This window comes from Pinus tabuliformis, chromosome 8, assembly GCF_031772625.1.
Source record: "Pinus tabuliformis cultivar Carrire ecotype Pingquan chromosome 8, CPIR1, whole genome shotgun sequence".
In the NCBI taxonomy this organism is placed as follows: domain Eukaryota; kingdom Viridiplantae; phylum Streptophyta; class Pinopsida; order Pinales; family Pinaceae; genus Pinus; species Pinus tabuliformis.
In genome coordinates, this window is record NC_142294.1 from 619,109,204 (window position 1) to 619,132,272 (window position 23,069).

Sequence of the window (23,069 nt, forward strand, 5' to 3'; positions counted from 1 at the left end):
CATAGTGGTTTATCTTAATTGATTTCTATTCTTATGATAGCTGAATGATATTTATTACCAGTTATTGTTCGAAATCTTTTTAGATCGCATAATAGAAGAAATACACCCCGGGTTAGCGTAGATTAGATGTGTTGTTTCTTATTAGATTACAATAGCATAGAGTCAGTTTAGAAGTTTGAATTAAATTAGCTTAAAATACTCCTAGATCAGCATCATCCAACTCTACACACACACACACCCCTTAGATTGGGAAACTGGTCCCATTATCCCCAGTCGGAACCGCTATACCAAACGGATAAGGAGCTGCCAACCAAGGTCCGGACCGGGTGGGTATCCCCCTTGTTGTCGACCCAATTTTCGGGGCTTCAACACCATCATATCTATATTGAGGAAAACAATAGACTAATCAGACAACCTCAGAGAAGGATGAATCCAAATCTTAGGGAGATTGTGAAAGAAGAGCTCCAAAAACTACTCAATGTGAACTTCATTTACCCAATCTTAGATAGCCAATGGGTTTCTCCCTTGGTAATAGTGCCTAAAAAGAATAGTAAATGGAGTGTGTGCATTGATTATAGAGAATTGAACAAAGCAACCTTGAAGGATCACTTTCCTTTGCCCTTCATAGATCAGGTATTAGATACACTAGCAGGTAAAAAGTACTTTTCATTTTTGGATGGTTTTAGTGGTTATAATCAAATTCAGGTAGCACCTGAAGATCAGGATAAGACCACATTTACTTGTCCATGGGGAACTTTTTCCTACCGAGTGCTTCCTTTTGGATTATGTAATGCACTCGCAACATTCCAAAGAGTAGTACTAGGAATTTTCTCTAATCTAATACATGATTGTGTGGAGGTATATATGGATGATTTTACAGTCTATGGTAACACATTTGAAGAAGCCTTGGAAAATTTGGAAAAAGTCCTTAAAAGATGTAAAGAAACAAATCTTTCATTAAGTCATGAAAAATTCTTTATGATGTTTACGGAAGGTATTGTTTTAGGACATCATATTTCAGGGGATGGGATTAAAGTAGACAAATATAAAGTTGAAGTCATCTCCAAGTTACCTATTCCAAATTGTCAAAAAGATGTTAGAAGTTTTCTAGGATTTACAAGATATTACAGAAGATTCATAGAAAACTTCACTAAAATATCATCTCCACTCTTCAAGCTGCTTACAAAAGATTGTGAATTCAAGTGGAATCCTGATTGCCAACTAGCATTTGAAGCCTTGAAAACAAAAATATCTGAAGCACCTATCTTAAGAGGACCAAACTGGAAACTTCCTTTCCATATTTCTATAGATGCTTCAGATACAGCTCTAGGGGCTGTACTGGGACAAAAAGACTTGATTCCTTATGCCATTTACTATACAAGTAAGAATTTGACTCCCACCGAGTTGAATTATACTGTGACTAAAAAAGAGTTCTTAGTTGTTGTTCATGCAATTAACAAGTTTAGACATTATATAACTGGCTATGAAACTTTTATTCATACTGATCACTCTGCAATTAGATATTTGATGAACAAACCTATTACTAATGGCAGAGTTACAAGATGGCTTTTACTTTTACAAGAATTCAATATTACTGTGTTGGATAGACCTGGAAAACAAAACACAGTTGCTGATTTCTTGTCTAGGATTCAGAATATCAAAGAAGACTCTCCGGTAGAGGATAAATTTCCTGATGAATACTTATTTGCGGTAACTACTCGAAATCCTTGGTTTGCAGACATTGCTAACTATTTGGTTACAAGGAAGTTACCTCCACATTTATTTCCTAAGGAAAAAAGAAAGATTATTCAAGATAGTTCAAGATATTCATGGATTTCTAATGAATTGTATAAAACAGGGCCAGACTTTGTGATCAGAAGATGTGTCAGGGAAGATGAAATGCCTGATATTCTTAAAGCATGTCATGATGAGCCATGCAGTGGACACTTTGCTGACAAAAGGACAGCTTATAAAATCCTTTCTTTAGGATATTATTGGCCATCCATTTTCAAAGATACAAAGGAATATGTCAGAAGGTGCGACAACTGCCAAAGGGTAGGGAAACCTGCTCCCTCAAATGAGATGCCATTACAACCTCAGGTACTTATTGAACCCTTTGAAAAATGGGCTTTAGACTTTATTGGACCTATTAATCCTCCATCTAGGTAGAAAAAGTATATATTGGTATGTACTGATTATGTCACTAAATGGGTAGAAGCCAAAGCATTATTAGCTGCTAATGAAAATGCAGTAGTTCATTTTCTTTTTGAGGATATTTTTACTCACTTTGGTGTTCCAAGAGAAATTGTGACAGATCAGGGAGCTCAATTCACATCCAGAATGATGGAGAAGCTTATGGAAGATTATAAGATCAAGCATAGAAAATCCACTCCTTATCATCCACAAGAAAATGGTCAAGTGGAGTCCACAAACAAGGTGATTGAAGGAATCATTACCAAGACTGTGCATCTACATAGAAGAGACTGGGCAGAGAGGCTTCCTGAAGCCTTGTGGGCCTATAGAACTACATGGAGGAACACAACGGGACACACACCTTATGAACTTGTTTATGGAAAGGAAGTTCTGTTCCCCATTGAGTTCCAAGTGAAAACTTTCAAGATGGTAGTTCAGTTGGGAATGAATCTATCAGAAGCTCAAAAGCATAGATTGGAGCAGTTAAATGAACTTGATGAAATCAGACAAGAAGCAGTTCAAAGAACTGATCTAGTTCAGCAGCAGAGAGCTAAGTGGCATGACAAGTACATCAAGGGCAAAAGGTTTCAAGAAGGAGATTGGGCATTGCTATTCAATTCCAAGTTCAAGGATTTCCAAAGAAAATTTCAAACTCATTGGCTAGGACCATATGAGATTGAAAAAGTTTTCAGCAATGGAGCAGTAAGAATCAAAACCATCGATGAGCACCAGACTCCTCTCCTTGTGAATGGCCATAGATTGAAGGTTTATCAGAAGCCAATCTCAAAGGAGGAGTTTATCAAAATCTTTCAAGATAATTCAGAAATGAGGCTGGTGAAGAAGAATCATTCTTCTCCACCAGCCTAGTCTTTGTTCTTTTCATCATTGAAAAAAAAAATGTATAAGCTTGAAAACCAATCATTGATTGGCATTCTTATACAGAAAATACAGGGTGAAAATCAGAAGATTCTGACACCCTATATTTTCCAAAAAAAAAAAGGTCTCTCATTTCACTCATGGTTTGTCCATTTCATTCCATTCCATTTCATTTCCACAAAGTTCACTCCATCTCACTCCATCAATAAAATTTCTTTCAGCATTTCTTTCATATCCACTGATCCATGTTTCCATTCATACAATTATTTTCTATTTTTCATCCATTATGTCATATTTCATTTCACTATGTTTCATTCCGCAGCTGATTTCCAATTCAGCAGCTATTTTCCAATTCCGCAGCTGTTTTCTGATTCCACAGCTAATCTTGTTACTCTGCAGTAACAGTTGGACTGTTAGAAGAAATAAAAAAATCAAATGCAGGTATTTAAGGAGGAACCTCTGAAGACACATCAGCTATTAAAGAAGGAATTTCTATGAAGAAACATCAGCACCTAAAAGTACCTACAAAGAGCAAGCAGTCAAAGGGTTAGTAAACAGGCAAGGTATGATTCCAAAACTGAAAATAAAATCTATTTCAAATGGCACTATAAAGCATAAATTATATAGTTTGAATGATCACTACTCCTCAACATGTCATGATTTGATTTGATCGCTGTCATAACTTCACCATACCCTCCGATTCAATCCCTAACGGTCTCATAATCTATTTCCGATTTTCACTCATACGTAATTATACAGCCTTCTTCCACCTGTTGAAATGGCTAGTGATGGGAACGTAAGCTGGTTGAATACGACTTTTCCTCACCGAAATTCTCGTTTTCTACTCCCGCAACCTTTTCTTATGAACTCAAACTTCTCGGGTTCCACTCAGTCTTGCAAGTTCTATTTACGAGTAATACTCTGTCTCTACGCAAACTGTCTGTACACCAAATTCTACAGCCTTCACACTATCTCTGTCCATACAAGTCTTCTCGCTTTGTAAACCCTTCTTCATTTCGTACTCAATATTTTTCCAATTCCATACCCATCATTTTTCTCCACGGTCTTCTTCCATTTCTGTTCATACAACCGTTCTGTTTCATATAACCACTCTGTTTTCATATATCCATCATCTACAGTGGTGTTTACACAGTGAAAAAGGCAGAATGGGTCTCATTGTGAGGACAGAGCCCGAAGGAGTCAAATTCATGGAAGGATACCCTCACCTAAAAGGAACATTGAAAAAGGCTGGTTGGCTGAAATTCATCAAAAAGTTCAAAGGCCATAACAAGGAGGTTACAAAAACATTTGCAAGAGCTTTCAATGGGGTAGAAGTGGAAATTGGGGATGTAAGGTTTTCAGTGACTGAGACTTCTATTGCAGCAGCAACAGAACTGCCAAAGCATGGAGAAAGGTGGTTCAAAAACAAGGACTTTGATGAAAAGGTCTAGAGAGTTATTCTTCTTAACCCAGGTATGAACATATCAATTTTCAAAAAAGGAATTCTTGTCTCAGCATTAAAAGAGAAGTGGAGGAGTTTGCTCTTTATCATTCAGAAATTTATCACTTGTGAGGGTAGATATGGCTCAGTAAACATGTATCACATAAGGTTATTAATGAACTTCTTGGAAAATGAGACCATTAATCTCCCTTATTTTCTGTTGAATAGTTTAAGAAAAATGTCTACCACTGTCCAAAAGAAGGTAGAAGATATAGATCCCCATCTTTACCATCATGGTCTTATAAAAATCTTGGTTGAAAACCACTTGAAGGATATAGGGGATACATGGGAAAACTTCCTGGTTAGGAACTTCTTCCAAGACCCACCTAAAATACCTGAAGGGAGTTCAGTTAGGAGAAGTAGGAGGAAGAGAGCAACTTTAATTCAAGATACTCCTACTAGTGTGACAAAAGAAAACAGTGAGGAAGAACTACCTTCTGAAACTCTAACTGCAATTATGAAGAAAACAAAACAGAAAGAAAAGAGGAAAGTTGAAGAAATTTACCAGACTCCTGAGCCTTCATCTGAAGAAGAACAACTATTTTCTGAAAAATTAATCCATATTAAAGAACAGTCCAGGAAAGAAAAAGAAAAGGGAAAGAAGAAACAAGTCATAGAAAAGGAGAATATAAGCTCACAAAAACTAAGAAGAAGCTCTAGGCTTAAAGGCAAGTTGAGGAAAACACAAACAAAAGGAGCTCAATTCATAGACTTGGGAGGAGAGACTCCAACCCAAACACCAGAACTTACTCCACTTGAGCAAAGTCCACATTATTCACCTTCTCCTCAACTTGACTTTGGAACTAGTCCAAGAAGAGCATCTCCAGAAGTTGATCAATCACAACAACAGGCTTATGATTTCATTGAATCTTTGGAACAAAAGAATACAACAGCAGAACAGGGTACATCATCTAACCAGCCAGGCACATCTCAGGAAACCCTGATTCAATCATTAAAGCAAGACATCTATGAATTAGAAGTCTTAAACAGACATATCCAAAGGGAAAATGAAACACTCAAGGAGCATAATAAATTGGAAAAAATCATCCATGAAAATACCATGCTGCACTTAGGATTATGGCAAAAGAAAAATAGAAAGTTGAAGAAGAAGAATAAAAAGTTAAACATGTCCCTTATCAACCTCAAATACAGATGCCTTATGAGGAAACCTAGAATGACTGTAGCAGCAAAGAAGAAGAAAAAGAGGTTAGATGTCCTAGTAGAGGTCTCAGAATAGATGTAGTAAAGGGAGGATTGTTACAATTTTGGTTGCATGAGGACATGCAACAGCTTCACAGTGGGGGTATGTTGATCCCCAAAGCTACCTCTTTTCCAAGCATTTTCTTAACCCTTTTTCCTCTGTTTTCCTATGTCAGTTCATCCTAAGTCATCAAAAATCATTGCATGTTGATCTCAGGAGTGTATTTTAAGTGATTTTGAAATTATGTCATTATGTGTGTTATTTGAATTAGGTTTTGTTCTTCAGCCACGAAATGTAACCAGCTTCCGCAGCTAACTAGCAATTCTGCAACCGTTTTGATACTTCTATAGGTTACAGGTGTCCAGAATAGGAATGAGCCACATGGGAAACTTAGGAAATCTCGACACATGGACAGGGTCCTATCCACTTGGTCAGATCCGGGAGGAAATACCCCGATCAAAGAGAGTCAATGGAGGAGTTCTATGCTGTTTAGAACTCTGTTTCTATAGGAAGAGTCTGAAGTTGTTCCTGAACTTGTGGACTCATTTTTCCATCTACACACCACATGTGTAACTAAATCCAACATCCACCATGCATAGATTTACTGCTTGTAGCAACCAAGAGGCTTAACCTGCGGAAACACGTCATGTTCACGTGTCCAACACTGAAGAATTTCCTCTTAGAACAATTAGAAAATTTCCTATATAAATTCTAGCATTTTGTAACGCAGACTAGTGAATATTGGTGAACATTGTTATGTTATTTGCATAGTGTAAATTCTACTTTATGGATGAGACATATCATACTCTATTTTTATAATACAAGAATCTGTTTTTATATGGCTGTTTGAGTGCGTTGAAGTGAGCTCTGCGTGTTAAACTGAAGCTGTGCAAAGGGCCCCTGTGTAGATGAGGTTCTTTCTTTTCAAAGTAGCAGTAGGTCTTGAATTAGTTTATGCTTGAGTTTATTTGTAGTTTTTAACTTGCATTTTTGGGACTAACTCCTTTTGTTGTGCTTTAGTTTTCAATTCAAAGTTGTTTATGCTTTTTGCTTAGTAGGATGATGCTCATTACATAAGTTCATGTTTCCTGAGTCTTTTTAGTTCCTTATGAACGGAATTGGCGATATGTGAAGTTATGAATGGGACTTGATTTGTTTACTGTTCAGTGCATTTTTGCTTAGTAGGATACTCATTACATAAGTTCATGTTTCCCGAGTCTTTTTAGTTCCTTAAGAACGAAATTGGCGATATGTGAAGTTATGAATGGGACTTGATTTGTTTACTTTCCTTTCTGCTTATTGTAGTCTTTCGTTCTCTCATGATTATATGATGATGTTTTTAGAGCCAACATTGGTGGAATGTTATGATTATAAATGAGATGACTTGCTTTCCATTAGTGTAGCATTAGATAGTTTAGTGTCACTTTCTCATCCCATATAATGATGTTTTTAGAGCCAACATTGGTGGAATGTTATGATTATGAATGAGATTGTTGGCTAGTTTAAAAGCAGTTTTAAATTTTCTTGCCTTTAATTTCAGTTGCAGTAGTTTATTAGATTTTAATTTTGCAGTTAGAATGGACAACAGGGGTAGCAATTTCATTTCTAGTGCTTCATTCTTAGTTTGATTTAGGTAGCTACACATTCACTTTCTTATTCAAGTTATGATTTTATAAACAATAGTTTAAGAGTCTTTTGAGCTCATACTTTTTGGGGACATTACAACAAGGAAGAGAATCAGCTTTGTCTTTATCTTCCTAACAACTCCACTTCCAAATTTGATCTAAAAGAACTTTTAAATTCTCATTTTTGCAATAAATTAGGGTTTCAATTACATTATAGCACTTTAGGAGATTAACAGAACAAAACCCCAAAATGACATAAAATTGAAAATAGTGAGGTAAGACAGGGGTTATTTAGCACATATAGTGCACTACACTTCATTAGTCTACGATTCCTAGATTGATAATTTATGTAGAAATTTAGGACACTAAATTGAATAAACATCTACCAACAACCCACTGATGAATCTCTGAATATTTTCTTTCTCATCCTTAAGATAAGGAACATACCTCAATAACTCCAATAATCTACTAGTGTACTCCTCATCGGTCATGGATCCCATATTCATCTCATAGAACTCCTTTTCCATGTCATCATAGTATCTCTCTAATAGATACTTCTTCCAGAAAAGTCTCTTGAACTCACTATAGGTCAAATCCTCTTCCCTAATTCCTCTGACATTCTTTACATCTTCCCACCAAATGTTTTATTTATCTTTAAGACTAAACATAGATATTCTAGCCTTCATCATTTCTAAGTAATCATGTAATTTGAAGAACTTATTCTTTCCAAGTAACCATGGTTCTGCATCTTGTGACTTCTTCATTTCTCCATCAAATGTAGGTTGCTTTGATTTCTTGAACTCATTCGGAAAATATTCCCTATCACTCCTCCTATAAGGATGATAGCGATGATGACCATGGTACTTGTCTGAACGAGAGCTAGAATGAAGCCCATGTCCACTGCCTCACCTATCAGGTGTATCCAAGAATTTTTCATCTCTTATCGTGTCATCTATATCCAACATTTTCCCACCATGTGACCTGCTACCATATGCTCCATTAGTCCTATCCTCCTTTCCATGATTGATCCTAATTGGTCCCTATTTTTGCAAGTCTGACAAGCTGTGAAGGATGACTGCATTAACCTCTACTTGTTTCTCCTATGCCTTAGTAATTCTCTCTTGTGATTGAATGATTCGGTCATTACCTTCTTTGAAACTTCTTATCTCTACCTTCAAACTTCTCAAAGTTTTTGTTATGTGAGGGGAGTACTCATCACCATATTTCTCATCTGATCTACAGGGATAATCCCGTGAACTACAATCCACAATATTTCTAGTTATCTTTGATCTTCTCTTCCTACAAGGAATATCATGTCAGTTAAACCAAATTATAAACAAACCAACATACCTCAATATAGTTCACGGAAGAATATCTTGTCTGCAAGATCAACCAACTTAGTGCAATACATGTATAATCATAGTCGTAACATTATATAGACTTCATCTCAATAATTATCCCAATTACTATGCATAATTCCACAATGATAACATGATTAGGTATTAGGCATACAAACATATGGATGAAACACATGCATAAACAATACATATAAACACTAACATACATTCATATCGAACACATCCCAAAAACAACCTCATCAACTTTTGCATGACAATATGACAACAACAATGTCCCTTACCTTGCATACAAAAAAAAACAAATATACCAAAAGAATAATGAACATTTATGTAACTGACATGTACGCATGACAACATATATATATAAGGAGAAAAGGGAAACCAGACATCACCCAAGGAGAATGAAACCATGTTCTAATACCACTTTATAATACCCTCCTCCCACATTTACCCAAGCTAGTCGGTCTACTAGGGTAAACATGTGACAAAGAGTTACTATGATATGATTCAACTCCCCATGTATAATTAAGGAAGTGGAACTGACAAGATAAGACCAATCTGACCTTCCTCAGGAGCTATAGAGGCTTCGTGAGACAACCAACCCTTCTAGGTGCCCAACCCCTGAGACAACTTGATGTTTTACTGAACTAAACCCTAGTCACTCTCGTGACAGGCCTTCCATATGACTGAGACCCTGCAATCTCTCCCACAACAAGGAATCCATGTGACTATGGCCTTTTTTAGGAAATTTTATGCTAGCAACCCCGAATTTTGGGCCATTTTTTAACGGCTAGGACTTAGGCCTCTGCCCATAACTTCAAGAAACTTCCAAAATTGATAAATAGCAATGAAACAAGCCTACTAATGCAAACACTTGAACAAGGACTTGACCTGACCCTTACTAGCCATGACATGAATTTCGTCAAACATATCATGAACATGTAATCTACATGTCATAACAACATATCTGAACATAGGGGTCTCATACTTATTTAAGAATTGTAAAGGAGGACTTATTTCTTCTCCCAATAGTTGAATTTTTATATATCAATTCATTCATTCATTAATATTTCGTCTACTAACCAAAACATGATGAAAGCCATTCATCAAGATTGTCATAAAACATGCTTATAACCAACAAATAACTAGATACATATATCAATGATGAAACAACCATTAAAGCCACATATTGACAAGCACATTTACTCATGAAATACCAAAGGAAAAGGATCTCTTATTAACATATGAAAATCCAACCAAGTCAGGGAGTTCCACATACCATCTGACCATAGATTGGGTTGAACCAAATCTCTCTTTTAGCCAATCACCCCTGCGCCATATTCCAAGAATGTATGTAGGATCTAATGGAATAAAATAAGAACACCAAATCAAGGCTTCCAAAGACCAAACCACCTCAACCCTCAACCAGTGATTCCACCTCACGATTGGACATCAATAACCATCACCTGATCAGTCTCTACCCAAGTTGTCCAGGGATCCAGAGTGTTTGTTCCAAACAAGGCTTCCAGGACTAGTAACTCAACCCACAGTTTTTTCCGAGCTCCAAAGTGTTTGTCCAACCAGGGCTTCTAGGACTAGTAACTTTACCCACCAAGGGCTCTAGATCATTTTTCCAACCAAAGCTTCCAGGACTAGTAACTCAACCAAATTTGTTACAAGGTTTCCAAAGTGTTTGTCCAACCAAGGCTCTAGGAACTATTAACTCAAACCACAACCATAAGGAACATGAGCACCAACCAAAAAACAAAAAAGGAAAAACCTACAACACCATGGCTATCTAAGAAATGGAAAGGCTAGGAAAAACCATTCTCAATACAAGTAATCCTCCATGCCATTGACAAATCATAACCAAGAAACCACATGCATATTCCATGCATGCCAAAACTAGCAAGGAAATCATACATGCAGCTCGGTACCTGCAAGAGAAACTCACTATAGTTGTTGATCCCGCTGTCCCCTTGTGATTTCCTACTCTTCCTTTTCCTTCTTTCTCCAAATCTCAAGTATGCCACACTCCTCCAGGAGTGCTCAAAGAAAACTCTAAGTGTGCAAGAGTGAGAGAGAGAGAGAGAATAGGGAGAGAGCTCCAAGATAATACTAACAAAAGGTTGTGAACTAATCCTTAGAAGCCTTTTTATCATTTGGGCCTCTATTTTCTTCATTTTCCTATTTTTTCCTTCAACTTCCTACTCACCTGCAACCTATGACCTTTCACCTTTCTTTTCTCATATTTTCCATTATTTTCATAAATAAAATGCCTATTATGTCATTTTTCCTTTTCAAAGCCTTTGCCATTTCTTTTTCCAATTTCCATAGCAATTAATTAATCACAAGTGATCCCCATCACTATGTATTTTTCTCAACATTCAACTTGGAATACGTGTCCCATGACCTTGGTTATTATTTTTCCTTTATTAACTTTATTAAATAGATTTTTAACGAAGGTTATTACATCATCTCTAATCTTCTTCCTACAAACATACCATGTCAAATAAACCAAATATAAACATGATCAAACATACCTTAGTGAAGTTTAGCAGATGTTATCTTGTCTACACAATCAATCCAGATTAGCACAACATATGTATATGCAATGAAATCAACATATCAATCGTCTCAACATCAACATCATGATGACACAATACCAAAAAAATGACCATCATAATGCATGCATAAAAAACACATCAACAACTAACATGCATGCATAAAAATCACATCTAGCCCATCCAATCCAAGTGTTTGAACCTAGAAGCTCTAATACCACCCTGTAACATCCCCTCCCACATTTATCCAATTTCACTGGCCTACTAGGGTAGACATGAGACAGATATTTACTCTGACATGACCTAACGTCCAAGCTCCAATTATGGAAGTGGGGTCAACAAACTGACAACTCACAACATCTCGCAAGGCTACATGATTCCTTGATTTATAGCACACTAGTTGTCCTTCCTGCATCAGGACTTCACCAAGTCGTCTCTTGCAAGCATCTATACATGCCACAATCTCTTTTTCCGGATCTGCAATATTTAAAATTGGAGCATTTGTCAACAACTGCTTCAACTACTCAAAACTGGCTACACATTCCTATATCCATTCAAATTTCTTACATTTCCTTTGCAATAATCTAATGGGATAGGCAATCTGAGAGAAGTCCCTGATGAACCTCTATTATAACCTGCTACCTCACCCACATTTCTAGGAGTTTCCCATTCCATGATAGTTCTTATCTTTTCTAGATCCATTGTTATGCCTTCGTTGGAAATCACATGCCCTAAGTAATGTACCTTTGTCTTAAAGAAACTAAATTTACTAAGCTTTGCATACAATTGATGCTCTCTTACTAGACTTAACATTGTTGCTAAGTGTTTGGTATGCTCTTCCTCATTCTTAGAATATACCAATATATCATTAACGAATACAATAAAAAACTTGTCCAGATAAGGATGCAACACACTATTCATCAGGCACATAAAAGTAGCTAGAACATTAGTCAAACCAAAAGGAACCACAAAAAACTCATAATTCCCATACCTGGTCCGAAAAGCAGTCTTGTAGATGTCCTCTTCTTTAATGCATACCTAAAGATATCCAAATCTCAATTCAATCTTCGAGAACACTACTGCTCCCTTCAACTGGTCAAATAAATCATCAATCCTCGACAATGGATACATGTTCTTGATGGTGACCTTGTTCAACTTCATGTGATCAATGTACAACTTTAGAGTACCATACTTCTTCTTCACAAACAACACTGGTTCACCCTAAGGTGACACACTTGGCATAATGTAACCCTTGTCAAGCACTTCGTTCGAGTGCAACTTCAATTCCACTAACTTCATTGTGCTCATCCTATATGGTGCCCTTGATGTTGGTGCTACCCCTGGTACCAACTCAATAGAAAATTCCACTTTCCTATGAGGTGGAAAGTCTAAAATCTCTACAGGGAACACATCCTGAAACTACTGAAAACTGTATAACTTCTCAATACCTATGCATACTCAACTTCCTTACCTTTATTATTGGAAATATGCACTTCAAATAAGACACACCCTTTCCTACTACTACGCTTTTCTTGCATAGTTTTCACCATCCTAATTGATGTAGCCTTCTTCTTACCCTACAAGATTCTCTATCTCCATTTTCATCCAAGCACTCAATAACCTTGACATAAAAATCTATGTTGGTCTTATGAATTTATAGCCAATCCATTATGAAAAGCATATTATAGGATCCCAATGGAATTACATTCAGATGCGATGATGAAGGCATACCATTTGACTCAAATGTACAATCTCTTACCCAAGTATGAACTATATTCTTAGTAACTGTAGCCAATTGTACTAACCAAGACTCTACATGCACTTCTTTATTCAAACCACACTTATCCACCAAGTCAATATTAACATAACTATAATTAGATCCAAGGTCAATAAATATAGAAAAAACTTGATCCCAAAACTTACCATCCATCTCTATAATAGATTCCTAGTGATCTTCTTTCCTGTTATTCAGAACTGCATATATCTGAGGAATACTCTATCCAACATCCCCCATCGTATGTGCCTCCTGAGCACTGTAGATCTACGGTCTACCACCTTAATGTTGTGAACAATCTCTCCTGCAATGCTCTCCTCCACAAGTCTAACACTGTAAGGGATTCCTATCATCACCCTTGTTCTTCTCCTAAGACAAAAATACCTGTCCTATATTAGATGCATTGAACTTCTTAAGCTATGATGCATTCTCTCTGTTACTTGTGTTCTAATGTCTTGTTCACTTACAATCCCATTTTCCCTTATTCTTCTCATTACCTTTCTAATCCTACTTAGTCTCAGATTTGCGCTTTGATTGTTCATAAAAATGATTTAGCTTCCTTATGGCTTCCTCCAATGATCTAGGCTCATTAAACTCAATCTTGTCCTTGAATTCTACAACAAACCACCGATAAATCTCTAAATCTTCGCTTTCTCCTCCTTAAGATAAGAAACATACCTCAATAACTCCAAGAATATACTAGTGTACTTCTCATCGGTCATGGATCCCATAATCATCTCATAGAACTGTTTTTCCCTGTCATCATAGTATCTCTTTGATAGATACTTCTTCCGGAAAAGTCTCTCGAACTCACTCCAGGTCAAATCCTCTTCCCTAATGCTTCTGAAATTCTTTACATCTTCCCACCAAATGTTTGCTTTACCTTTAATACTGAACATAGATATTCTAGCCTTCAAGTTTTCTAAGTAATCATGTAATTTTAAGAATTTATTCATTCCAAGTAACCATGGTTCTGCATCTTGTGACTTCTTCATTTCTCCATCAAATGTAGGTTGCTTTGACGTCTTGAACTCATTCGGAAAATATCCCCTGTCACTCCTCCTATAAGGATGATAGCGATGATGACCATGGTATTTGTCTAAACGAGGGCTAGAATAAATCCCATGTCCACTACATCACCTATCAGGTGTATCCAAGAATTTTACATCTCTGATCATGTCATATCTATCCAACGTTTTCCAACCATGTGACCTGCTACCATATGCTCCATTAGTCCTATCCTCCTTTCCATGATTGATCCTAAGTGGTCCCTGTTTCTGCAAGTCTGACAAGCTCTGAAGGATGACTACATTAACCTCTACTTGTTTCTCCTATTCCTTAGTAAGTCCCTCTTGTGATTGAATAATTCGGTCATTACCTTCTTTGCAACTTCTTATCTTTGCCTTCAAACTTCTCATAGTTTCTGTATGTGAGGGGAGTACTCATCACCATATTTCTCATCTGATCTATCGAGATAATCCCGTGAACTATATTCCACAATCTTTCTAGTTACCTTTGATCTTCTCTTCCTACAAGGAATATCATGTTAGTTAAACCAAATTATAAACAAACCAACATACCTCAATATAGTTAAAAGAAGAATATATTGTCTGCAAGATCAACCAAATTAGCGCAATACATGTATAATCATAATCATAATAGTATATTGACTTCATCTCAATCATTATCCCAGTTACTATGCATAATTCCACAATTATGACATGACTATGTATTAGGCATAACAAACACATGGAAAAAGCACATGCCTAAACAATACATATAAACACTAACATGCATTCATATCGAACACATCCCAAAAATGACCTCATCAACTTTTGCATGACAATATGACAACAACAATGTCCCTTACCTTGCATACATAAAAAACAAATATACCACAAGAATAATTAACATATATGAAACTAACATGTACGCATGACAATATATGCATCTAAAGAGAAAAGGGAAACCAGACATCACCCAAGGAGAACGAAACCATGCTCTGGTACCACTTTGTAATACCCTCCTCCCACATGTACCCAAGCTAGTTGGTCTACCAGGGTAAACATGTGACAAATAGTTACCATGATATGATTCAACTCCCCATGCATAGTTAAGGAAGTGGAACTGACAAGACAAGACCAATCTGACCTTCCTCGGGAGCTACAAAACCTTCATGAGACACCCAACCCTTCTAGGTGCCCAACCCCTGAGACAACTTGTTGTCTTACTGAACTAAACCCTAGTCACTCCCATGACAATCCTTCCATATGACTGAGACCCTCGAGTTTCTCCCACAATAAGGCATCCATGTGACTATAGCCTTTTTTAGGAACTTTTGTGCGAGCAACCCTAAATTCTGAGCTATTGTTTTACGGCTAGGACTCAGGAATCTGCCCATAACTTCATGAAACTTCCAAAATTGATAAATAACAATGAAATAAGGCTACTAATGCAAACACTTGAACAAGGAATTGACCTGACTCCTACTAGCCATGACAGGAATTGTGTCAAATATATCATAAACATGTAATCTACAGGTCATAACAACATATCTGAACATAAGGATCTCATACTTATCTACGAATCGTCAAGGAGGAATAATTTATTCTCCCAATAGTTTCATTGTTATATATCAATTCATTAATATTTCATCTACTAACCAAAACATGATGAGAGCCATTCATCAAGATTGTCATAAAACATGCTTATAACTAGCAAATAACTAGATATATATATCAATGATGAAACAACCATTAAATCCACATATTGACAAGAACATTTACTCACAAAATACCAAAGGAAAAGGATCCCTTATTAACATATGAAAATCCAACCAAGTCAGAAAGTTCCACGTACCGTCCAACCATAGATTGGGTTGAACCAAATCTCTATTTTAGCCAATCACACCTGCGCCATATTCCAAGCATGTATGTAGGATCTAATGGAATAAAATAAGAACACCAAACCAGGGCTTCCAAAGGCCAAACCACCTCAACCCTCAACTAGTGATTCCATCTCATGGTCGAACATCACTAACCATCACCTAATCAATCTCTACCCAAGTTGTCTAGGGATCTAGAGCATTTGTTCCAACCAAGGCATCCAGGACTAGTAACCAAACCCACACTTTTTTCCGAGCTTTAAACCATTTGTCCAACCAGGGCTTCCAGGACTAGTAACTTTACCCACCAAGGGCTCTAGATCATTTTTCCAACCAAAGCTTCCAAGACTAGTAACTCAACCAAATTTTTTACAAGGCTTCCAAAGTGTTTGTCCAACCAAGGCTTTAGGAACTAATAACTCAACCCACAACCATAAGGAACATGAGCACCAACCAGAAAAAAAGAAGAAGGAAAAACCCATAACACCATGGCTATCCAAGATATGGAAAGGCTAGGAAAAACCACTCTCATTACAAGTAATCCTCCATGCCAGTGACAAATCATAACCAACAAACCACATGCATATTCCATGCATGCCAAAACTAGCAAGGAAATCATACATGCAGCTCGGTACTTGCAAGCGAAACTCACTATAGTTTTTGATCCCATTGTCCCCTTGTGCTTTCCTACTCTTCCTTTTCCTTCTTGCTCCAAATCCCAAGTATGCCACACTCCTCCAGGAGTGCTCAAAGAAAACTCTAAGTGTGCAAGAGTAAGAGAGAGAGAGAGAATAGGGACAGAGCTCCAAGCTAAGACCAACAAAAGGTTATGAACTAATCCTTAGAAGTCTTTTTATCATTTGGGCCTATATTTTCTTCATTTTCCTATTTTTTCCTTCAATTTCCTCTTCACCTGCAACTCATGACCTTTCACCTTTATTTTCTCATATTTTCCATTATTTTCATAAATAAAATTCCTATTAATGCCATTTTGCCTTTTCAAAGCCTTTGCCCTTTCTTTTGCCATTATCCATAGCAATTAATTAATCACAAATGATCCCCATCACTATGTTTTTTCCCTAACATTGAACTTGGAATACGTGTCCCATGACCTTGGTTATTATTTTTACTTTATTAACTTTATTAAATAGATTTTTAATGAAGGTTGTTACATCATCTCTAATCTTTTTCCTACAAACATACCATGTTAGATAAACCAAATATAAACATTGTGAAACATACCTTAGTGAAGTTTAGTGGACGTTATCTTGTCTGCATAATCAATCCAGATTAGCACAACATATGCATATGTAATGAAATCAACATATCAATCGTCTCAACATCAGCATCATGATGACACAATACCAAAACAATGACCATCATAATGCATGCATAGAAAACACATCAACAACTAACATGCATGCATAACAATCACATCTAGCCCATCCAGTCCAAGTGTTTGAAACTGGAAGCTCTAATACCACCCTATAACACCCCCTCCCATATTTATCCAATTTCACCGGCGTACTAGGGTAGACATGAGATGAATATTTACTATGAAATGACCTGACGTCCAAGCTCCAATTATGGAAGCAAGGCCGACAAACTGACAACTCACAACATCCCGCAAGGCTACAGGACAATCATTGGCCAAAGAACCACCCTAAGTGACTATTCCCTAATTTGGAACTGATTTTCCACAAGATTAACCCATAACTGGATGCATGACAAGGTTTGGGTGTGATTATAGACCTCCAACCGCATGCACAACACTGCCTCGATGTGGTTATGACCTAAGTTTCCTAGTTCAGAGGATGCGGTCCTAGGATTTGAGCCAAATTTTCAATCCAGCCTCCAGACCACTATCCAGAATTGCCTAATGCTTTCCAGAATCATTATTGACATGATGAAAAATCTAAACATTCAATCTTGAATAAAAAACTTGACCTAGACTACCTAGAACACACTAGAAATTTCATCAAACACATGGAAAACAAGTAAGCTATAGGTCATGAATGCATATTTGATCATATTAGTCTGACATTCAACTGAAAATCACCAAGAAGGCTCTATTCCCTCTCCACATAGCTTCAATAACACTTATTACTACATACATTCATCAAGCAATCAATAACGAAATAATTCATGACAAGATCCATAGATGGTACACATCATATAACCAACACATAACAAGAAAATAACCGGCATAGGAACCATGGAAACTTATCCATATTTTCACCAACATAATCACTAAAAATTCTCATAGATCACAATAGGAAAATGTCTGATATTGATATATGAAAATTGCAACCAAGTCAGGGACTTCCACATACCACCTGACCATAGATTGGGCTGATCCAAATCTCTCTTTCATCCAAACACCCCCAGACCATATTCCAAACATGAATGTGGGATCTCATGGAATAAACTAAGACAAACCAAACCAAAGCTTCTAGAGGCCAAACCACCTCAACCCTCAACCACAGTGATTCCACCTCTATGGTTTGACATCACTAACATCAACTAGATCGGTCTCTACCCAAGTTATCCAGGGCTCCAGGAATTAGTAACTTAACCCACAACCTTCCAGGGCTCCAAATCGTTTATCCGACCCAGTTCTAGGGTTTAGTAACTCAACTCACTAAGGGCTCTAGAGCATTTTTCCCAACGTAGGCTCCAAGACTAGTAACTCAACCCAAGTTGTTCCAAGGCTTCCAAAGTTCTTGTTCCAACCCATAGCCATAAGGAACATGAGCATCAATGAAAAGAAACAATCAAGTGGAAAAACCCACAACACCATGGCTATCTAAGAAATGCCAAGGAGAGGTTAAAACCACCTTCAATCTAGGAAAATCTCCATGCTATTGGCAACACATAACTGGAAAATCACATGCATGTACCATGCATCCATAAATCAACAAGGAAATCATGCATGCAACCCGTTACCTACAAGAAATCCAACTGTAGTTTTTGATCCAATTGTACCCTTGCACTTTCCTGCTTTCCTTTTCCTTCTTTCTCCAAATCCAAGTGAATACTGAAGTTCTCCAAGAATGATCCAAGGGTCATCTAAGTGTGCAAGAGTATGAGATAATGAGAGAATAAAAAATAAGAGCTCCAAAACCAAATTGACAAAATGTTGTGAACTGATCCTTGGAATCCTTTTGATCATTAATGCCTCTATTTTCTTCATTTTCATTCAATTTCCCTCTCATCCATATATGTGTCTCTCCACCTTCCTTTTCTCCTATTTTCCTTTATTTCATAAATAAAATTCCAATTATTACCAATTTTCCTTTGCTAATATCATTGCCAATTTCCATATCCATTAATTAAGCACCAATGATACTCCATCACTATGTTTTTCCCAACATTTAGGTTGGAATATGTGTCCCATGACCCTGGACTTATTTTATTTACATATAAAATCAACTAGGGGTTGTTACATAAATTCCTTTGCTTCAACCTATAAAGGAAATATCCATTTTTGCAAAAACAATAAAGGAGTTATGTATCAAGAAACCAAGTAGAAAAATAAAAGACATCAAAAATATTCAATTAGTAGGAAAAATTGCAGATATTATGATGGGAAATCCAATCATTGAAAAATATTTAGATCCGAGTAGCCCCATTGTAAAAATCCATGTCAATTGTATTGAAATTCCAAACACTTTGATTGATTTAGGTGCAACTATTAACATCATGAGTAAATTAGATCAATTGAGACTACCTAATATTCAATACACCCCAACTTTATTACAATTAGCAGATCGATCTATTATCAAACTTCATGGTATATTAGAAGATGTATTAGTATCCATGAATTCATGGGAGTATCTTGTTAACTTTATGGTATTAAACCCAAAAAAAATCTAGGAGGCCACCCATTTATCTTTGGTACGCCATGGTTAGCTACAGTTGATGCTTTCATAAGCTATATATCTAACGATATGTTCATTTCTGATGGTAATTATACTAATAAATTCACATTATATCCACCTTCAAAAATAATAACTGAAATAAAAAATGAAGTTTGGATTGAAGATGATATTATGATGCTTTTTAGAATATTCAACAAGTATTGAATATTTCATAGCATGATGAGGAAGATCAACTAATAAACCTGATGAATAATCATAATACTTCTTCATATTGTGAACAAAATTACTGTATACATATGTTAGACCAATTTTTTCAAGAACAATGTAACATTGAGTATTTTTAATCTCGACAATCTAAAATTCCCATACATTCTATGGAAAAGTTTGGCAATTCTTTGGTAGAAATTTATCCAGGAAAAACATTAAACATTAATAATAACTTGGAAGAATTTCAAAAGAAACAAGTAATAAAGATGCTAAAAAAACATTCATCTGCATATGCATGGGAATACAATGACATGAAGGGTATTGATCCAAATACATATGTGCATCATATTTACATTCAAGAAAATTCCAAACCAATGAGACAACCTTAGAGAAGGATGAATCTTAATCTAAGAGAAATTATTAAAGAGGAATTACAAAAATCGCTTAATGTGAATTTCATTTATCCAATATCAAATAGCCAATGGGTTTCACCCTTGGTGATTATACATAAGAAGAACGAAAAGTGGAGAGTATGCATAGATTATCGAAAACTAAAAAAATATACTCTAGAAGATCATTTTCCACTACATTTCATTGATCATATATTAGGAACTTTAGTAGGGAAGAAATATTTTTCATTTCTTGATGGTTTTAGTGGATACAACCAAATTCAAGTAGCACCTGAAGATAAAGACAAAAACAAATTTTACATGTCCATGGGGTATGTATGCTTACAAGGTACTTCATTTCTCTCTATGTAATGCACCTGCTACATTTCAAAGAATAGTTTTAAGAATTTTTTCTTATTTGATCCATGATTATGGAGAGGTTTATATGGATTACTTTACTATCTATGGAAATAATTTTGAATAATCTATGAAAATTTTAGAAAAAGTTCTCATTAGATTCAAGGAATCAAATCTTTCATTAAGTCATAAAAAACGTTTTATGATGTTTAGCTAAGGAATTGTTTTGGGCCATCATATTTCAGGTGTTGGAATCAAGGTGGATGCATCCAAGGTAGAAGTTATCTCCAAAATTTTGATACCTACTTTCCAAAGAGATGTTAGAAGTTTTCTTGGTTTCATAGGTTACTATAGAAGGTGTTGAAAATGTTAGATGCTGCCAACATTGTAAGGGGATCTCCCTGATGTGGAGTCCCAATTAGACCTCACATCGTTTGGTGTAGGAGTCCCATACGGTCTTACCACCATTGGAATGATTTAAAGATATGCCTTGGGCACTGACCAACAGAAGAGAACGCACACTACTTTGGGGAAGCAAGGATGCAAGCTTTTTCAGACATCCAATTTAAGGTATACTAGGGAGACTTCCATGGTTGGTGAGGGAAACGAACCATTGGTTAGAAAAGTAATAGTACTATCCTAAAGGGGTGCCTAGGAATAAAAATAAATACTTGTTGAATACCTACATATTAGTCCACATAGTAAACAACAATCGTTAAATCATAACAAAATTCATTCAATAATATCCATAGTTAAGAAATAAATTAGTTCATTAATATAGTATGTAAATAAAGCAACATATACCATAAACATAACCAGAATAGTCCAACTACATCTATGATACATGTATGAAGGAATGTCGGCTCATTGAGATTCTGATTAAAAGTGTAAGATCCCAAGTACATTGTTACATGAATGAAACATTGTATCCAATAGTGGAACACGAAGCCACAACTTGCTTCTCCAAAGAATGATCTATCTCCTATGTCTTACAAGAGAAGCCAAGGCAAGACCTCTAGAATCTAAAGCCTTCCAAAATTCCCTTGATTGAGTTATGAGGAGCTATTTATAACAATTGACAATGATCTTTGAGCTTCCTCATGACTCTTTTACTCCTATGACTGTTCATATTCTATACATGACTAATTACATTCCAATGTGTCACTTTTCATATTCCACATGTGTCCCTTGGATTTCATTACATAAAATTTATTACATAAGACAATTTACAAATGAAATGGTGGCCTAATAAGACAAAAATCACAATGGGACAAAGACTCATCAAATTGATAAATCATTTTCTTCCTCATGGATTTCGCTTATAATGTAAGTTTTCCATGTTATGAACTCCTTTGCGATGGCTTCGACCTAAATTGGCAAGTCCCCTTTGCATCATATCTTCACCTCCAATGCCTTTGTTAGTACATTCTTGGAGCTTCATTGTACATTATTCCATAGCCATGACATACTTATATGTGTTATTGGGAAAACTAGTGTCCATTCAGAGCTGCTAGTCCCACTAAGACAGGTAGCTATCTTAGAAACAAACAAACTAAAGTTACCTGTGTTTTTCCTTTATGAGAGATAGATGAGAGAGAAGCAGAGAGTACCAACCTTAGTCTTTCGCTAGTCTCCTTGTTTGTTTCCTCTCTCCTTTGATAGAGCTTTCGCCACTCCTTTCTCACTTGTCCCGCTTCAAAGAACACCGGTAGAGTCAAAGCAACAAAATACCATCAAAGCATAGAGATCTATAACCATAAACAATGTAGGATCAAATGTACATTAACCATACAAATGCAAGATTTAGAGATATACAAGCATATGGAGGAAAACTCAAATAGCTTTATTGATAGAAGTAGTAGAAGAGAGGATTACAACCAAGCTATCTGATCCAACATCATCCTTCCAGCATGAAAGCCCTCTTCACCTCATACAAAGCAAGATAACCCAACAATACAATGTCTTCAAAGAGAAACTAACAACACTTCCTTACAGATTACAAAATTCCGGCCTCTGGATCTCTAGGATGAGGGATCCATATATAGATGTTTGCAGGAGAGTGAGTCAGCTTCTGGGATTTTGATTAGTGTCATTTCACTAATAGTTCTTGGTTCCACTTGGAGATTTCATGATCTCTTACTCATCCCTGGGCGAATTCAGAGAGGCAAGTGTCATATGAGTAGTTTCTAGAATATTCTCTGAGTTTCCACCTAGAAAACTGCTTCTTCCATTTGTCTGCTTTCACTCATCGCACCCTAC